The 15,527-nt window shown below is 41.8% G+C and overlaps 1 long non-coding RNA gene across 1 annotated transcript; it reads left to right on the top strand.

Annotated features, from left to right (window-relative positions):
- The first annotated feature begins 2,779 nt into the window (after positions 1-2,779).
- On the top strand, positions 2,780-4,785 carry LOC149249365 (uncharacterized). Its single transcript, XR_016266763.1, has 3 exons — positions 2,780-2,906; positions 2,999-3,048; positions 3,649-4,785. It is a non-coding gene; the product is annotated as an uncharacterized LOC149249365 (long non-coding RNA).
- The last annotated feature ends 10,742 nt before the right edge of the window (positions 4,786-15,527 follow it).

Here is a 15,527-nt window from a genome sequence, read left to right as displayed (position 1 = left end):
AACTATAAGATAGAGATTTCAACATTCTAACTTTCTTGCATTAGTCCTCCACCTACACAAGCATATGGTTTGTTGAGTATATTTCACATATTATTATATTTTCAATAATTTTGGTGAGCTCTAATTTTCTAATTGATGTGTTATCTATTTATAATTAGTCTTAAAAACAATTATGGACCACGATGAAAGAAATATCAGTCATTTTCTAGTTCACAATTAAATTAAAATTTATAGATCTCAATGATTTGTTAATTCTTTAACATTTATAGATAAAAGGAATATCAAAATAAATTTTAGTTTAGTTTAGATGTTATTTTAGTGACTAACTTAAATTTATATATATATATATATATATATATATATATATAATATAACATTATTACGATTGACTCCTAACAACATTGCCCAAATCAAAAGGAAAAGGGGCATGCTTAAAAGGGAAAGGAAAATGAAACAGATAAATAAAACAATTCATATGCATCAGCCTATAAATATTCGGGAGAATTATCTACAATAATTTCACTACAGCTCCAATGTAATCCCTGCGAAATAGGGCATTGTCGACATAACTTCCCTGCAGATTGGATCTGCTTTTTTCGAGTACCATCATCTGTTAACACGCCCATGAAACGCATGTGGTTCCGTGGTCCCCGGTCCCTCCCTGCTTATGTCTCAAAAACGCTATTTCAGGTTGCTCGCCGTCAAAATTGACGTCCGACCAACAATTCCGTGACATAATCAATTCCGGAGGGCAGAATACCTGGCCAGTTTGAAATGTCTTTTGAAATGCCAATCAAAGATTTCAAATTTCCGAAGTAACCGTTGCGATGTAACTTTCAAAGATTTCAAAATTGACGTCCGACCAACAATTCCGTGACATAATCAATTCCGGAGGGCAGAATACCTGGCCAGTTTGATATGTCTTTTGAAATGCCAATCAAAGATTTAACCGTTGCGATGTGCATGTAACGCCAACAAGGCCAATAACGATGTAACTTCGTTATTGGCCAATAACGATGTAAGTTCGTTATTGGCCAATAACGATGTAACTTCGTTATAAGGCCAATAAGGCCATTAAGCACATCGATTATGTGGTCCCCGCTCCCTCCCTGCGCATGCCTAAAAAACCGTCACACAATCACACCGCATCCTTGTCAAACTTCCCTTTCTTGTTATTCCGACGTGCAGAATGCCTTTCTTGTTATTCCGATGTGCAGAATAGTTTGGAAGTTCTGGTAACTGAATTTAAATTTCCTACGAACGGTAACCGATGAGTGCCTCCTTTGTCTATAAAACCACATACAGTTTTAAACCATTCATTTCATTCCTCTCATATCTTTGGCACTCTGAACTGTAGGTTGGTCGTGTGGATGGTCGATGTCTATATATATTTGTTCTGTGTTTTTATATAGGTGATGTCTACAGTTGTTCTTGGTTTATGTTGCTCAGAGGCTATCCGAAAGCTTTGGATGCATGGAGAAAAGCTTTTCTTCTATGAAAGAATCTGGTATGATTTCATTCTCGGTATGCTAAACTTTTCTCCACTCAGATTTGAGCTTTCCGCTCAGATTTCATGGAAGGAAACATATGTTTTCTGTTTTTTTGATAATTTGTTTCGAAATTTTCGTGTAATCTTAATTGATTTTTGATGTGTTATTATATTTTTTTGTCTACCCAGGTAGCTGCTGTTGCATATTTTCATCCTTGGAGAATTGTGATAAACAGAGTTGGTCGGACACAGGCAAATAGATATGCAATTCCCTGTCATACTTTAGCTTTTCTATAATAACAATAACAAATGTAATACTTATGTGTACCATATCATATTTTCGGTATGTTCGCCTGTGTTTCTCACCTTTCTATCTTACTTTTATTCCATAATTTTTTTGTGTTGATCGTTGCTTTTGTGTTACTATTTCTTTGAACGTTCAAATTAAAGTATCCGACGTTCAAATTTCTCTTTGTATGTTAGGAACATGCAGTTTAGAGTGGCAGGGTTATCTCTACCCATCTCTTTCTATGTCATATGTTTTCATTTATACTTTTCTTCAGGTTTGCTGTACAAAGCTGAGACTAGCTACTTCCATGAATATGAGCAACTTACATCCCCGAGTGTATAAATGTGACGTTGTAAACTTAGGCACTTCTTGTTTGTCATAAACTCTGGTTGAGTCCAGCTTTTAAGGGCGTCAAAGCCGTATGGCCAGGAAAAGTTGTACTTCTCCGTTCACCATGCAATTTAATTTCCAACAATTTAAAATAAACTGAAATACATTTCATAGCAACCGTTTAGGATAAAGAAAGAATCATATTCCATGAATATGAGTAGCTTACATCCTAGAGAGTATAAACGGGAGGTTGTAAACCCGACACTTCTTTTTTTTACAAACTCTTCTCCAGTCAAGATTTTAAAGGACTTTTTAAACGCTTTACACAATAAATATTTGCATATTTTATATAAAAATTTTAGATTCGTGATGATATATTAGGGATGATATTTCAAAAAAGGTGTTTTGTAATATTACAAAGACAATGATAATTGTTTTTAAATATATTATCATTTATCTCTTATAATTACGCCGTAAGGCGTTCCCCTCTGAAATCAACTCCCCCAGCTGCCTCCCTGTCCTAATCCTAACCGTCAGATCTATTGTTAGACGATTAAACAATGTTCTGCCGTTCAATTTTTAAAAACCTTTTAATGTAAGATTATTTAATGAAAATTAATTAATCAGCCGCCTGTTACCCTAACCAACTCGTCCGCACGGGATATCAAGCGTTCGCTGCAGAGGAGGGTATTATTTGCTGTAGGAGGGAATTCTCGTCCGCGCGGGATATGAAGCGTTCGCTGCAGAGGAGGGTATTATTTGCTGTAGGAGGGAATTCTTTGCTTCAGACCGGAAACTGTACAGTTTGGGGTTACCCTACTTCTTTTTTGTTGTTTTATTCATTTTTTATTGTTTACGTATTGACCTCTCATCGAACCTGGTTTGGCCAGACTACTGGGTGCAGAGTAGAAGGCTTCTGCTTTTTGGAGATTGCTCAAAGGTAAATGGAATCTGTCCATCTTTTATTTTGAACCGAATTTAATTGGATTTTCTTTGTTTTTTTTGTAGATTGACTTCATACCGGGTATATATTTGTATGTATAGTTTCTGAGAATAAAATCTTGGGATTTTGCCTCATCATACTATGTAGCAAGTTGCAAGTTTAGCTCTGAATATGGAGAAGTTGACAAGCGCCAGAAATGGCCTGTTTTCAGTCTTATGCTTTATGCTCTGCTTCCGGCATTTAGAGGAAATGTGATCTACTTAGCTCTGTTTATTACTGTAGAAATTTGAACGGATGATTGATGTGCTCTACTATGGCAAGGATTTTGATTTTGTTTTGGTCTATGAGTGAGTTAAAAAAAAAGTGGACTAGCAGAGTAACAGAAAAGTGCATAGCCGTCCCAATCCAGTAGTTTGCTACACCGCTGAGAGCGAGTAATAACAATAAATATCAGACAAATACATAGTCAAGATTGTCCATGAATGTCAGCTAAACAAACACTGACAGCTAAAACAAGAGCTGTAAACAAAGCCAAAAGAGATAAAATACATATATGTCGATCGATGTGTAAACAGTCGCAATTTGCATTTGGTGCAGGGATTGCATCCTGAAAGGACTGAAACTATTCATATGATTGGTGGTTAATCTGTTCAATTATAGCTCAAAGATTACAGGGGCTATATATACAGGCCGCGTGGCTCATTGATTTGTAAGGAAGGGTATTGAAAGTGGTGGAAGAGATACAGAGAGTCTGATCTTCACAGAAAGAGATATTTGCACAGGTCCGCACTGCAAATTAAATACGAGTAAGTGCTTCAAACCTTGAAAGTTTTATGTATGTTAGGGTTCATGTGGGCTTCTAAGCTTTTAGTGGATCTTAAAGATTTAATTTCCCAATGGTTGGGTGCCCAAATGCTTTGTATTGAAGAATTATGAAGATATCCAGAGTTTGAATTAGTTTGGGCTGTGGAGAGGGCTGTTGGGCTTATCGGCGTTTGGGCAATTCGAGGGCCGGCATAGTTGTCTGTTATAAAGTGTATGTGAGAATATCTGGGCAGTTTCCACTGGTTCTGCATATGCCTGTTGTGGGTATTTTTGATATCTTAGTTTCTGTAGAGGGTATTTTTTGGTTTGGGGATTTGTATATTCCTGCATATTTTAGGGGTAACTTCATTGAGAGCCGTAATGAAGTGGGTAATTTGAATATAAAGGCCTTGTGGATGTATCTTTAGTTGGGTTGTCTAGAAATCTGAAGCCAAAGATCTTTCAAGGCTTCGGGTTATTCTGGCAGGGAAATGTAAAGTATTGGGTGGTCTATTGATAGGATTAACATTTCTAGGCCTCGAAAGTGGTTCGATTTCTTGGTCCCCTCGATTTTACTTGAAGATCTTTGAAGTTTTTTATTGTTGTCTGTTTTGGTGGAGCAATAACAGAGATTGCCAGATCCATCTATTTCAGTGTTTTTCTGAGACAATTTTTACATAAAATTTAGAGATTTGATGTTTCAGTTCTTAACCTCGTCAATTTATGCCATTGGGTATAGAGGGATGCCATATTTTTCTGTTCATACACTTTGCCGACTTTAGATTGTTTTGTCGTTTATTTTTTTAGATTAAGGGGTTTTGTTTGGAGAAAAGAGTAGAGTTTTAGCTGGAATAAGGGTAGTTTACTTTGCTTTGTTAGGGGGCTATTGTGCAGAACCATGGGAACTGCCATCTTACCTGCCCAGGATTATTTGGCCTCTTATAAAGCAAACAAGAATAGGCATTCAACTGGGAAGGCTTACCATCGTGTCAATTCTCTACGATCAGAGAACAACACTGTACACAGCCATAGAATTTCGGGGAGCAGCCCTGATATTGATAGAATGAAAACAGATCCCAAGTGGTTGCAAAATTATGTGGCTTCCAATGCGGTTAATTCTGGAAAGTGTTGCAGGTTATGGCCTTCTCCGAGTTACCGAGCCGGTGTAGACTCGGAGAATATTTCTTTTCTGAAGCAGCCGCATAGCACAACTCCAAAGTTCGATGTAGATGGAGCTTTGCTTGGAGATTCTTTTTCTATTTTCTATGGTCAATGCCCATTTTATTCTTATTCTTCCACAAATTCATCAGGCCAGAGGTTTGGCTATTCTCTGCAACAGTCGGTTTCGACAAGGCAGTATTTTCATGATCCAAAGCTTACAACGGGAAATATTGTTCATACTGAAGCAAAAGGGAGGAGAGGTGGCCAACAGAACAAGAACCTTGTCACGGAGAAGATCACAATATTGAAACGTGGGGAAACAATAAAGAATGCTGTGGGGAAGGATCCCCACAAAAAGAGCCAGGCCAGACAAAAAACTGGTCATTCAAGCGACAGGGTTATTGTAAATAATGTAGAATATAGGTTGTCTAGCCTGAAGCGAAACAAATCCGGCTGGGCATCTAAAACAGTTGCAAAGGTCTGTGGCGATGAGAGCAAAACAAATCAAGCCGCCAGGCGAACAGGTTGTGAGGATGTCAACCTCACTGAATTGATAGATGATTTAATAATATCAACAGATCCTCTAGGGCCAGACCCAAGTGTTCTTCCAAAGGAAGGATCCGGAATCTTGCAGTCTGTCTCTTCAGGGGTGAAAGCATCCGAGGCGATAGGGAATGAGTCGCCAAAGATGTTGAAAGAGTTCCAATATGTATCTTCTTTTGATGGTGTGGATGACACAAAAGTTGGAAATCCCTCTAGCAGTGACTTTGCTTCTCCTGTTTTTGAGTCGGAGAAATGGGCTGGTCCTGCATATTCCAACAGTCCACCTCCAAGTAGCTTACCATTTCCCAAGTTCTATATGCAGCAGATGAGATCTATCGCAATGGATCTTATTGATGCCAATCATTGTTCCAAGAGCGTTGAATACATGGAATCTTCTCCAGTGTCACCTTCTGAAGAGAAGGTACATTCAGCTTTACCCGTTGCTCCAGAGAAATCCCAGTCCACCTTTGCTGCTGTCCGATCTTGTTCTAATTCTCTTCAGTTTGGAGTTGATACCTCTGCAACAAAAGATATGAGACGCTTGTTGGGTCTGGACTAACTAACTACTCTGATAATATGGTATACTAGGTGTATGTTCATACAGAAGCATTTTGATGGTATTTATTTCTTTTCATGTTGGAGGGTATAGTAGGATATTGATGCTGCGGGAAAGTTGCACAACGACTTAAACCTTCCATTTTTTTGACGGGAGAGTTTGGCCCAATCAGGATCAAATTGGGATATAAGGACTTGTGTATCCTGCTACTGTAATATAAGATGTAGTGTAGTTTGTAGTTTGTATATAGTTAAGCTAAATAAGTCTGGTCGACCGACCATGGTACAGTAGTGTATGGAAGGATTTAGATGTTTTCGGAGAATTTCTTTACAGTATAGTTGTTTGCTTGATGATGGGTATGTAATAGACAGAGCATGAAGAATGGGATTTTACTTGAAGCATTCTTCCCAGACTGGTAGAGCATGGGGAATGCCTTGGATGGCTTTTAAAAAAAGTTGTGCAGATTGGCTGGTCTATTTTGTTACATGGATGCAGATGTCACTGCTTTCCAGAGTATGTGGCTGAAGGCGGATTATGCTGGACATGATATGCTCTGTGGATGCTGTAACTGGGTTGATAAAATTACTCAACAATGAGTTGCAAAGAGTCGCAAAGTTGCAATGAGTCTCTGGCAGTCTTATGTTCTTTTGATGTTGTAACTGGGTTTAATAAAATTACTCAACAATAAGTTGCAAAGTTGTAATGAGTCGCAAAGTTGCAATGAACAATAGTTGGGGCATTATGCTTTATGAAATCTGCTTAATTGACTAGCAAAAGTGAACAAAATGACCAGGGAAACTCAAAAGATTGAAGGAAGATTGTCTATAGGTCTTTCTGGAATATTTTCAAAAAATGCAGCGGGAATATTGCTTCTGGTAGATTTGCAACCTAGACCCAGAGAACATAAGAAATGAAACATCCATAATGTATTCTACCTTGCTTGTTCGCGATCAAGTTTTGTGGATGAATCATGGAGATTTGCACAACTCAACAGCACTGAACGGCTTTACTGGCTTTTCTGTATGAATGTAGTTTTAAGCTAGTGAATAGCCTATATTTTGTGGTTTGACAAGTAAACCGAAGTTGTTGAGCATTGTGATCCTTTTTTTAGTGGTAAAATAATTTTGCTGGATTAAATTTGCCAGTTCATGAATTTATTGTCAGGCACTTCCACCGCTTATCGTAGTTGCACTGTTTGGTGTGATAAACTGGTTTGTTGCCAGATTTTATGTTACTAACAGTGGATTTTATGTTACTACTGTGTATTTTGCAAATGAACTTAGCTTTGTTATACAGCATAAAAATGTATCATTCAAGCTGAAATTAGAAGCAGTGAAGGGGCGAATATTACTTGTGTACCAGCTGTCTTTAATTTCTGCCTGAGAATATTTGGATTTGTTATTTGGCATGCAACGATTCTGGATGTTTCTGGATTTCAATATGAGATGTTGAAATGATTAGGTTGGATGTCAATATGAGATGTTGAAATGATTAGGTTTGGTTTGAGTTCGAAGTTTTTATGAGGCTGACCCGATTCAGGTTTGTCTATATACATAGAATTATGAGATGTTGAAATGATGAGGTTCGGTTTGAGTTCTAAGTTTTTGATGATTTTGATGAGGCTTGTCTATATACATAGAATTATGAGATGTTGAAATGATTAGGTTCGGTTTGAGTTCGAAGTTTTTGATGAGGCTGACCCGATTCTGGTTGGTCCTAATTCTGGTTGGTCTATATACATACATTAACTGTAAAATGAAATAATGAAATTCAGGTTTGTCTATACACATTGAATTATAAGATGTTGAAATGATTAGGTTCAGTGTGCCATTGGGTATTAAGCATGGTAGTGCAGAAGATAAGTTGATGGTTTACAGAAGTTGAGTATTTCTATTATGTGTCTTCTTTGGACATAATTTTAATGGGCTTCCTTCCTCGGATTTCTAGCAGTTATGGCACCCAAATCCCATTGGTGGGAAATGGGATTTCTTACTACACACTGCTTGCAGTTTTCATCGAATGAAGTAGCTACCTTCTGGGTGGGTCGATGCTAGCCTCATATGCTGAAAATTGTTAAGATGTTGAAATGATTAGGTTTGGTTTGAGTTCGAAGTTTTCGATGATAAGTAAAAATAGGTCTTGCAAAATTTCAATCCTTATAGCAAAATTTACCTAAATATTTCGGTAGGATTGCCAAATCCTATTTCAAGCTATGACACAATTGACTAGAGAATAAGATTTGGTGAACATGCTCTTCTTGGAGGCCTTGGAGGTTTTTTCCAACTGGATTTCAGGTTACTGTTTACATTCCCATCATTTTCCTTCTCCGAACATCCAGAAAGGGTATCCATGCCTCTTGCAAGACCCATATCTTCAGACCGGTTTGTAACCGCAGTAACAGTGGACTCCTTCACTGTATTGTGATGAGATGAAAAAACAACTTAGCATTTGTCTCCTCGACAACCCCACATTGAAGTATATTCTTCCTTGCCTTGTCATCTTTGATGCATTAACTACTAATGTTAAGCTTAACCTATACCTTATTTTTCCAAAAAACGTTTTGATCAATGCTAGGAATGGTGGAGCCTCTGCTTCAGTGACTGTAATATCACTTTCTAAATCATACTAATTTGCCCTTCCTGATTTTAAGACAAGCCCATATATATCTAAATACGCAATGAGTATATTAGCATTCTTTTGAACAGTAGCACTCAAACTCAAGGGCATAATGCACGCTTGTTTTAATTGCATGCAGCTCCCCAGCCCATCCATTTGCATCACAATAGTGAGCCTAAAGGGTACCCAAAACTTCTTAAACTAAAGCAAAACTGCCATTCCTATCAATTGACAACAACATAATCTCCAAATTCAGCAAAGGGGCATGAAACTTCCCACTAGATGACAATCTTGAATGAAACCCAATGCCCAAAAGAACATGCAAAACTCATGTGGGGACCTAAATTCCCTACTGCAGGTTGGTACCCAAATGTCAAATTGTTCTTGAGAATTAGCCTGAGATAGCCATTCTCATTACACTTTCTTTAATTAATAGGCTTTGCTGAAACCATTCCTGTACCTACTCAACAATTTTGAGCTTGATTAGCACAATAACTTCAACAAGATTTGAATGCTGAAAACCAACATCTGTTAACTATACACAATTCAAGGGTTCCCTAAGCTTGGCTAGTGGAATGGAACAAATTTCTGCAACGTGGATAGTGTTCTGGCTTTCCTAATATATAACAATCGCTAAGCATAATCATCTGACGTTTTGCAGTGTTTAAGCATGTTTTTTTGACTTATTTCCAGGAATTTTTCTATGACAAATCTGTCCCATCACTAACTCTGGCCTCTGGACTCTAGAGTTTTGGTGTTTGGAATTGATTTATAGTATTCATGCCCATGTTTGTGTTTGTCCGTTCCATAACTCGCTCAGCTTGGCAGGCCCACATGTTCTGTATGCCAAAAAAAATATGTTTGGCATTAATGTTGTGAGATTGATGGCTCATCCGGTGTCAATTATATTAATTAAAAGAGTAGTCCAACAGAGGTAGAAATTTCAATGCTTTCTTTCAGGTGGTTTGGAAGCACATGAGGATATGTTCATGGTGTCAGGGTATATCAGTTGTTGCCACTATCCACATTTTTTACAAATCCTTGTACTATTTTGTATATAAATATCCCTATATTGACTGCTAAGCAGAGCACTGCTCATTGAAGTTTTTTTTCAAGCTTTTGTCTGGATTATTCAAAGTGTCAAAATTAACTTCACAAGCTGATTGATTTTTACTACAAAGGAAATATGAGTTTCATCATTTCTTCATATTTATTTTTGCAGCTAATGTGGAGGAAAAATATTGACTTTCTGGCAAATGTTGGACACAGACATCACTTCTAATGGAATCTACAATGCCAGAAAGTTCATGACCATTTTCACATGTTCTCACACTAATAGGCAGTCCGGAAAATCTCCAGCCACCATTGTTGTCACCTTGATCTCATCCTCTACAAATTAAGAATCTAGTGTATGGTATAGATTGGTAATTTGTCATTTCCAAATTAAGCCCCATTTGGTCGGTACTTATAGTTTGTTAAGCAGTCATAGTTTTATAATTATAATGGCGTTCAAAGTGGTGAAGTCTCTTGCAAGTTTTCTGTTGCTGTTGAATTTCTACATGTTTCTTGTTGTGGGTGCTATTGCTAGATGGGCTCTCAATGACATCCTTTGCCACACATACTGGTACTTACTAATTTCTTAGTAAATATACATATTGTTTTTCTGGTACTGCTTTGATAGCTGCGATTGTAAGGGTTGCTTCATGCCTTTCATGACTCCATCATTTCCGGATTTTGCGTGCCCTTGGCTTCCAGTGCTAAACGACGGATCCAAATGCACTTGGTATGGATTAAGATGTGTTAGAATCAAAATAAAATTTTTGTGGTACCCTTTTCGAGATGGGTTGAGATTTCGATCCTGGGATAGTTTCATCATCTACCCAGGATTTTTAATAGGTACATCACGCATTTTATAGAAAAATGATACTTACAGAACTCATTGTGTATGTGTGTATGCACTTCATATATATATAAAGAGAGAGACTGAACGCCCAATTAAATTAATTTATAAAAAAACTAGGTAGGTGCTCTAAAATTGAAATCTTTGCCAGTTGTTTAGTTTGCTTCTTTTTTATTCACTATGTTAGTTGATTTCTCTTGATTCCCTCGATGCGACAAGTATTTTGATGCTTTTGAATTCCGTTAGCCCAACAAACACTACCAAGTGTATTGTTCTGGACATGATGAACCTAACCTAGATCGATTGATCCAAAAGGACAAGAATTTCACCAGCAGAGTGAAAGAGCTTCGGCGGAAATCACATGAGGAAAGACCTTCGTCGACGCGTTTCGAACCAACCACTGTGGTTCATCGTCCTGACGATGAACCACAGTGGTTGGTTCGAAACGCGTCGATGAAGGTCTTTCCTCATGTGATTTCCGCCGAAGTTCTGCTTTCAACAACTATTATGGATCACAGAAGCCTCAATTCAATAAGAGTGAAAGAGATCATACACCAGGTAGTTGTTCAAGTTCCCACTTAGGAGTAGCTATAGATATAGACAAATCATGTAGTCTACATTTTCTGAATTCACGAAGAGCTGAACAACCCTTCTATTGTTGTTGGTTTTCTAGCATTTAGTTTCAAGGGTAAATTTTTGTTTCTGTGTCGGGTGTTATTGCTATCTTTCTTGCACTGTATTTTTGGTTTGACACACAGTAGCATTGAGATATTAAAGCACGTATCAATTTTCTTGAATTCACAGTTTACTTAGTTCTGCATTTTAATGGTGTGCTAATCAATTTCATTTCTTGTGATCCTTCATTTTTGCAAATCAGTAAATATTTTGGGAAATCTCGATAGTAATTCATTGGTATTAATTCACTTCCTTTGCAAATTTGATGCCATAGGTCATAAGGGCATGCTATTGTTTTACCCTCAACTTACTCCTTGTAAAGTTTCATTTCATCCTTCTTCAATTAAAATTGTGCAAGGTTGTTACAAAAGTCTATAGGAGCACACATTGCCGCTCTTATTTTTTTAACTGGGAAGAGTATTTGTATTATATAATTCGGTGTCTGGCTCACTGCAATTACATTAGGCAATTTCATAGATGTCTCTTCAAAATTTTCAGTGTCCCTCTCATAAAAAATATTTCATACCTTACCTGAAGAGGGTGATTATGGCTTACAAAAACAATGAATTTGTTTGTAAAGACTTTACAGAATTGCCCTGACAATTTATTATATTTTGTTTACTATTTTTTATATTCAATGATCTTCTATATCTCACTATTCTTTTCGAATTTATACCTTACGGCGTTTTCTTTGCAACATTTGGTGCAAATGCTAGTTCTAATGTGTTATATTGTTTTATATATTATAGATATTCTATTAAATAAATTATTTTATTCATTATTGAGTATACTATTACATGATATTTTCATTATATCGTATATTTTTAATATTTAGAATTCGAAAACTATTAGGATATAATAACATTTTCATTATATTGTATATTTTTAATATTTAGAATTCGAAAACTATTAGGATATATTGTTATTAGTATTGGCTTATTGTGTATATAAATATTTTAATATTATTTAAAAAAAAATTAACTAAGTAATAATTATAATATAAAATTAAATATATCATAAAACTATATTCATTTATTTTACAAAATAGTCTTATAAGTGATGATATATTTGTTTATTGGATTTGTGAACTTTATTTAATATAATGATATATTGCTTTTTTTTAACATTATTTGAGTATAATAGTAGATATTATGAAAGATTTGATGTGGGAAAGGGAGTGAGGGAGGGAAATGGTCCAGGGAGGAGATGAAGGGTAGAAAGGTGGATGGTAGGTAGTGGGAGTGTAAGAGGGAGGGATGGAGTGGGTCGGGTAAAGGGAAATTAACGAAGGAGGCAATGGGGGAGAGGGAAAGGGAGAGGGAAGGGGAGAAAGGAGAGATAAAGGGGAGGGAGTGGGGAAGAGAGAAAGGGAGAGGGAGAGGGAAGGGGACAAAGGGGAGAGACAATGGGGAGGGAGTGGGGAAGAGAGTGAGAGGAAGGAAGGTGGGGTGATATGTGTAGAGGAGGAGGAGGAGGAGGAGGATGCAACGGTGAAGAGACGCGGGTGGCAGGGGAGGAGGCTACATGGTTGCAGACGGAGGCAAAGAAGGTGCAAAAGGTGGAGGAAAAGTGGGAGGAGGCAAAGCAGGAGACGCGTGAGGTGGCGGCAGAGGAGGGGGAGGACAGGGAGGGTGGTGGAGGTGGCGATAGGGGAGGAGCAGGAGTAGGAGGAAGGGGAGGAGATGATGAAGGAGGCAATGCGAAAAGAGGAGGAGGGGGAGGGAGAGGTAGAGGCGGGGGTCGAGCGGAGGGGCAGGAGGAGGTGGACAAGGGGGTGAAGGCAGAGGTGGAGGAGGAGGAAGAGGAGGAGGGGGAGGAGGAGGAAGAGGAGGAGGGGGAGGAGGAGGAGGAGGAGATTGAGGTGGAGGAGGACTGGGGGAGGAGGGAGGGAGTGAGGCACAGGAGGAGGAAGAGAAGGAGGAGGCACGGGCAGGAGGGAGGCAGAGGAGGAGGACAAGGAGGAGGAGGTAGGGAGGAGGTAGAGGCAGAGGAGGGGGAGGGGGCAAGGAGGAGGAGGAGGAGGAGGAGGAGGAGGAGGGGGGGGTGAGGTAGAGGCAAAGGAGGAGGACAAGGAGGAGGAGGTATGGAGGAGGTAGAGGAAGAGGAGGGGGAGGGGGAAAGGAGGAGGAGGAGGAGGAGGAGGAGGGGGAGGTAGAGGTAGAGGAGGCAAAAGAGGAGCGGGAGGCTCGGGAAGGAGGAGATGTCGGGAGGTGGGTGGGAGTAGGAGGAGGGGGAGGAGGAGGAGGTGGGGGTAGAGGCAGAGGAGGAGGAGGAAGGGGAGGAGGCATACAAGGAGGAGGTAGACAAGGAGGAGGTAGACAAGGAGGAGGAGAAGTAGGCAGTGGGGGGAGGCAAAGGAGGAGGAGGAGGAGGAGGAGAGGGGGCATGTGGCATAGGAGGAGGAGGAGGAGGAGGAGGAGGAAGGGGTGAAGGTGGAGGGGAGGCAGAGGGGCTAAGCAGAGGAGGAGGAGGAGGGAGCAGAGGCAGAGGAGGAAGAGGAGTAGGAGGAGGCAGGCAAGGAGGAGGCAGGCAAGGAGGAGGAGAAGGAGGTAGAGGGGGGGACGTAGAGGAGGAGGGGGGGGCGGGGGGGCGAAGCGGAGGAGGAGGCAGCAGTGGAGGCGGAGGGGAGGAGGAGGAGGAGTGGGGGAGGTCGAGGAGGAGGAGGAGGAGGGGGTGTAGGCAGAGGCAGAGGAGAGGTGCAGGAGGAGGATGTCGAGGAGGAGGAGGAGGATGAGGAGGGGGAGGGGGAGGAGGAGGAGGCAGAGGAGGAGGGGGAGAGGAGGAGGAGGAGGTTGTGGAGGCAGAGGTGGAGGAGGTGGTGAGGAGAAGGATGTTGAGGGAGAGCAGCGGGGGAGGAGGAGGAGGGGTCGGAAGTGTAGGCGGAGGAGGAGGAGGAGGAGGAGGGGAAGAGGAGGACGTCATGGAAGGGGGAGGAGAAGGAGGAGAGGGAGCTGTAGGAGGAGGAGGAGGAGGAAGAGGGGCCAAAGGTAGAAGTAGATGCGAAAGAGGAGGAGGGGGGTGGAGGAGGAGGAGGTGGTGGGGGGAGGTAGATGCAGAGGATGAGGATGAGGAACTGGAGGAGGAGGAGAAGGAGAGGAGGAGGAGGAGGAGGGGGGAAGGTAGAGGCAGAGGAGGGGGGAAGGTAGAGGCAGAGAAGGAGGACGGGGGGAGGGGAGGAGGAGGGGGATGGTGAGGAGGAGGAGGGGTGGGAAGAGGACGAGCAGGCAGAGGACGAGGTGGAGGAGGAGTAGGAGTAGGAGAAGGAGGGGGCGAGGGGAAGGTGGAGGAAGAGGAAAAGGAGGAGGAGGAGGAGGAGGGGAGGGGAGGAGGAGGACGACGGAAGCAAAGGGGGGTAAGGAGGAGTGGGCGAGGAGGAGGAGTGGTTGGAGGTGGAGTCGTAGGAGGGGGGAGGACACAGGTAAGCAGAGGAGGAGGAGGAGGAGGGGGCAGAGGCGGAGGAGGATGAGGAGGAGTAGAAGGAGGAGAGAGGGAGGTGGAGGAGGAGGAGGAGAAGAAGGCACAAAGGGGAAGGTGGATGAGGAGGAGGAGGAGGAGGAGGGGAGGAGGAGGAGGATGGGGGGAGGTGGAGGAGGAGTAGGAGGAGAAGGAGGCACAAGGTGAGAGGTGGATGAGGAGGAGGAGGAGGAGGAGGCATCGGGGAGGAGGTGGAGGAGGAGGAGGGAATGGGAGGGGAGGAGGAGGAGGGGGTGGTGCCAGAGGCAGATGAAGGAGGTGAAGGAGGGCAAGGAGGAGGGGGCGAGGAGGAGGAGTGGTTGGAGGTGGAGTCGTAGGAGGGGGGAGGACATGGGTAAGCAGAGGAGGAGGAGGAGGAGGAGGAGGAGGGGGCGAAGGCAGAGGAGGATGAGGAGGAGTAGAAGGAGGAGAGGGGAAGGTGGAGGAGGAGGAGGAGAAGAAGGAACAAAGGGGAGGTGGATGAGGAGGAGGATGAGGGGGGGAGGTGGAGGACGAGGACAAGGAGAAGGAGGCACCAGGCGAGAGGCAGAGGAGGCAGAGGAGGAGGAGGAGGAGGAGGAGGAGGGGTGGTAGAGGTGAAGGAGGAGGAGGAGGAGGAGGCATATGGGGAGGAGGGGTAGAGGAAGCAGATGGGGAGGAGGGGGAGAGGACAAGGATGAGGAGCATGGGTGGTGGGGGAGTAGGAGGAGGGGAAGGAGGAGGAGGAAGGTGGGGAAGGGGAGGTAGGACAAGGAGGGTGGGCAGGAG

This window comes from Pinus tabuliformis, chromosome 7 (genome assembly GCF_031772625.1).
Source record: "Pinus tabuliformis cultivar Carrire ecotype Pingquan chromosome 7, CPIR1, whole genome shotgun sequence".
Taxonomy (NCBI): Eukaryota; Viridiplantae; Streptophyta; class Pinopsida; order Pinales; family Pinaceae; genus Pinus; species Pinus tabuliformis.
Note: the sequence above shows the minus strand (reverse complement) of the source record. Positions and strands in the feature narration are given on the sequence as shown.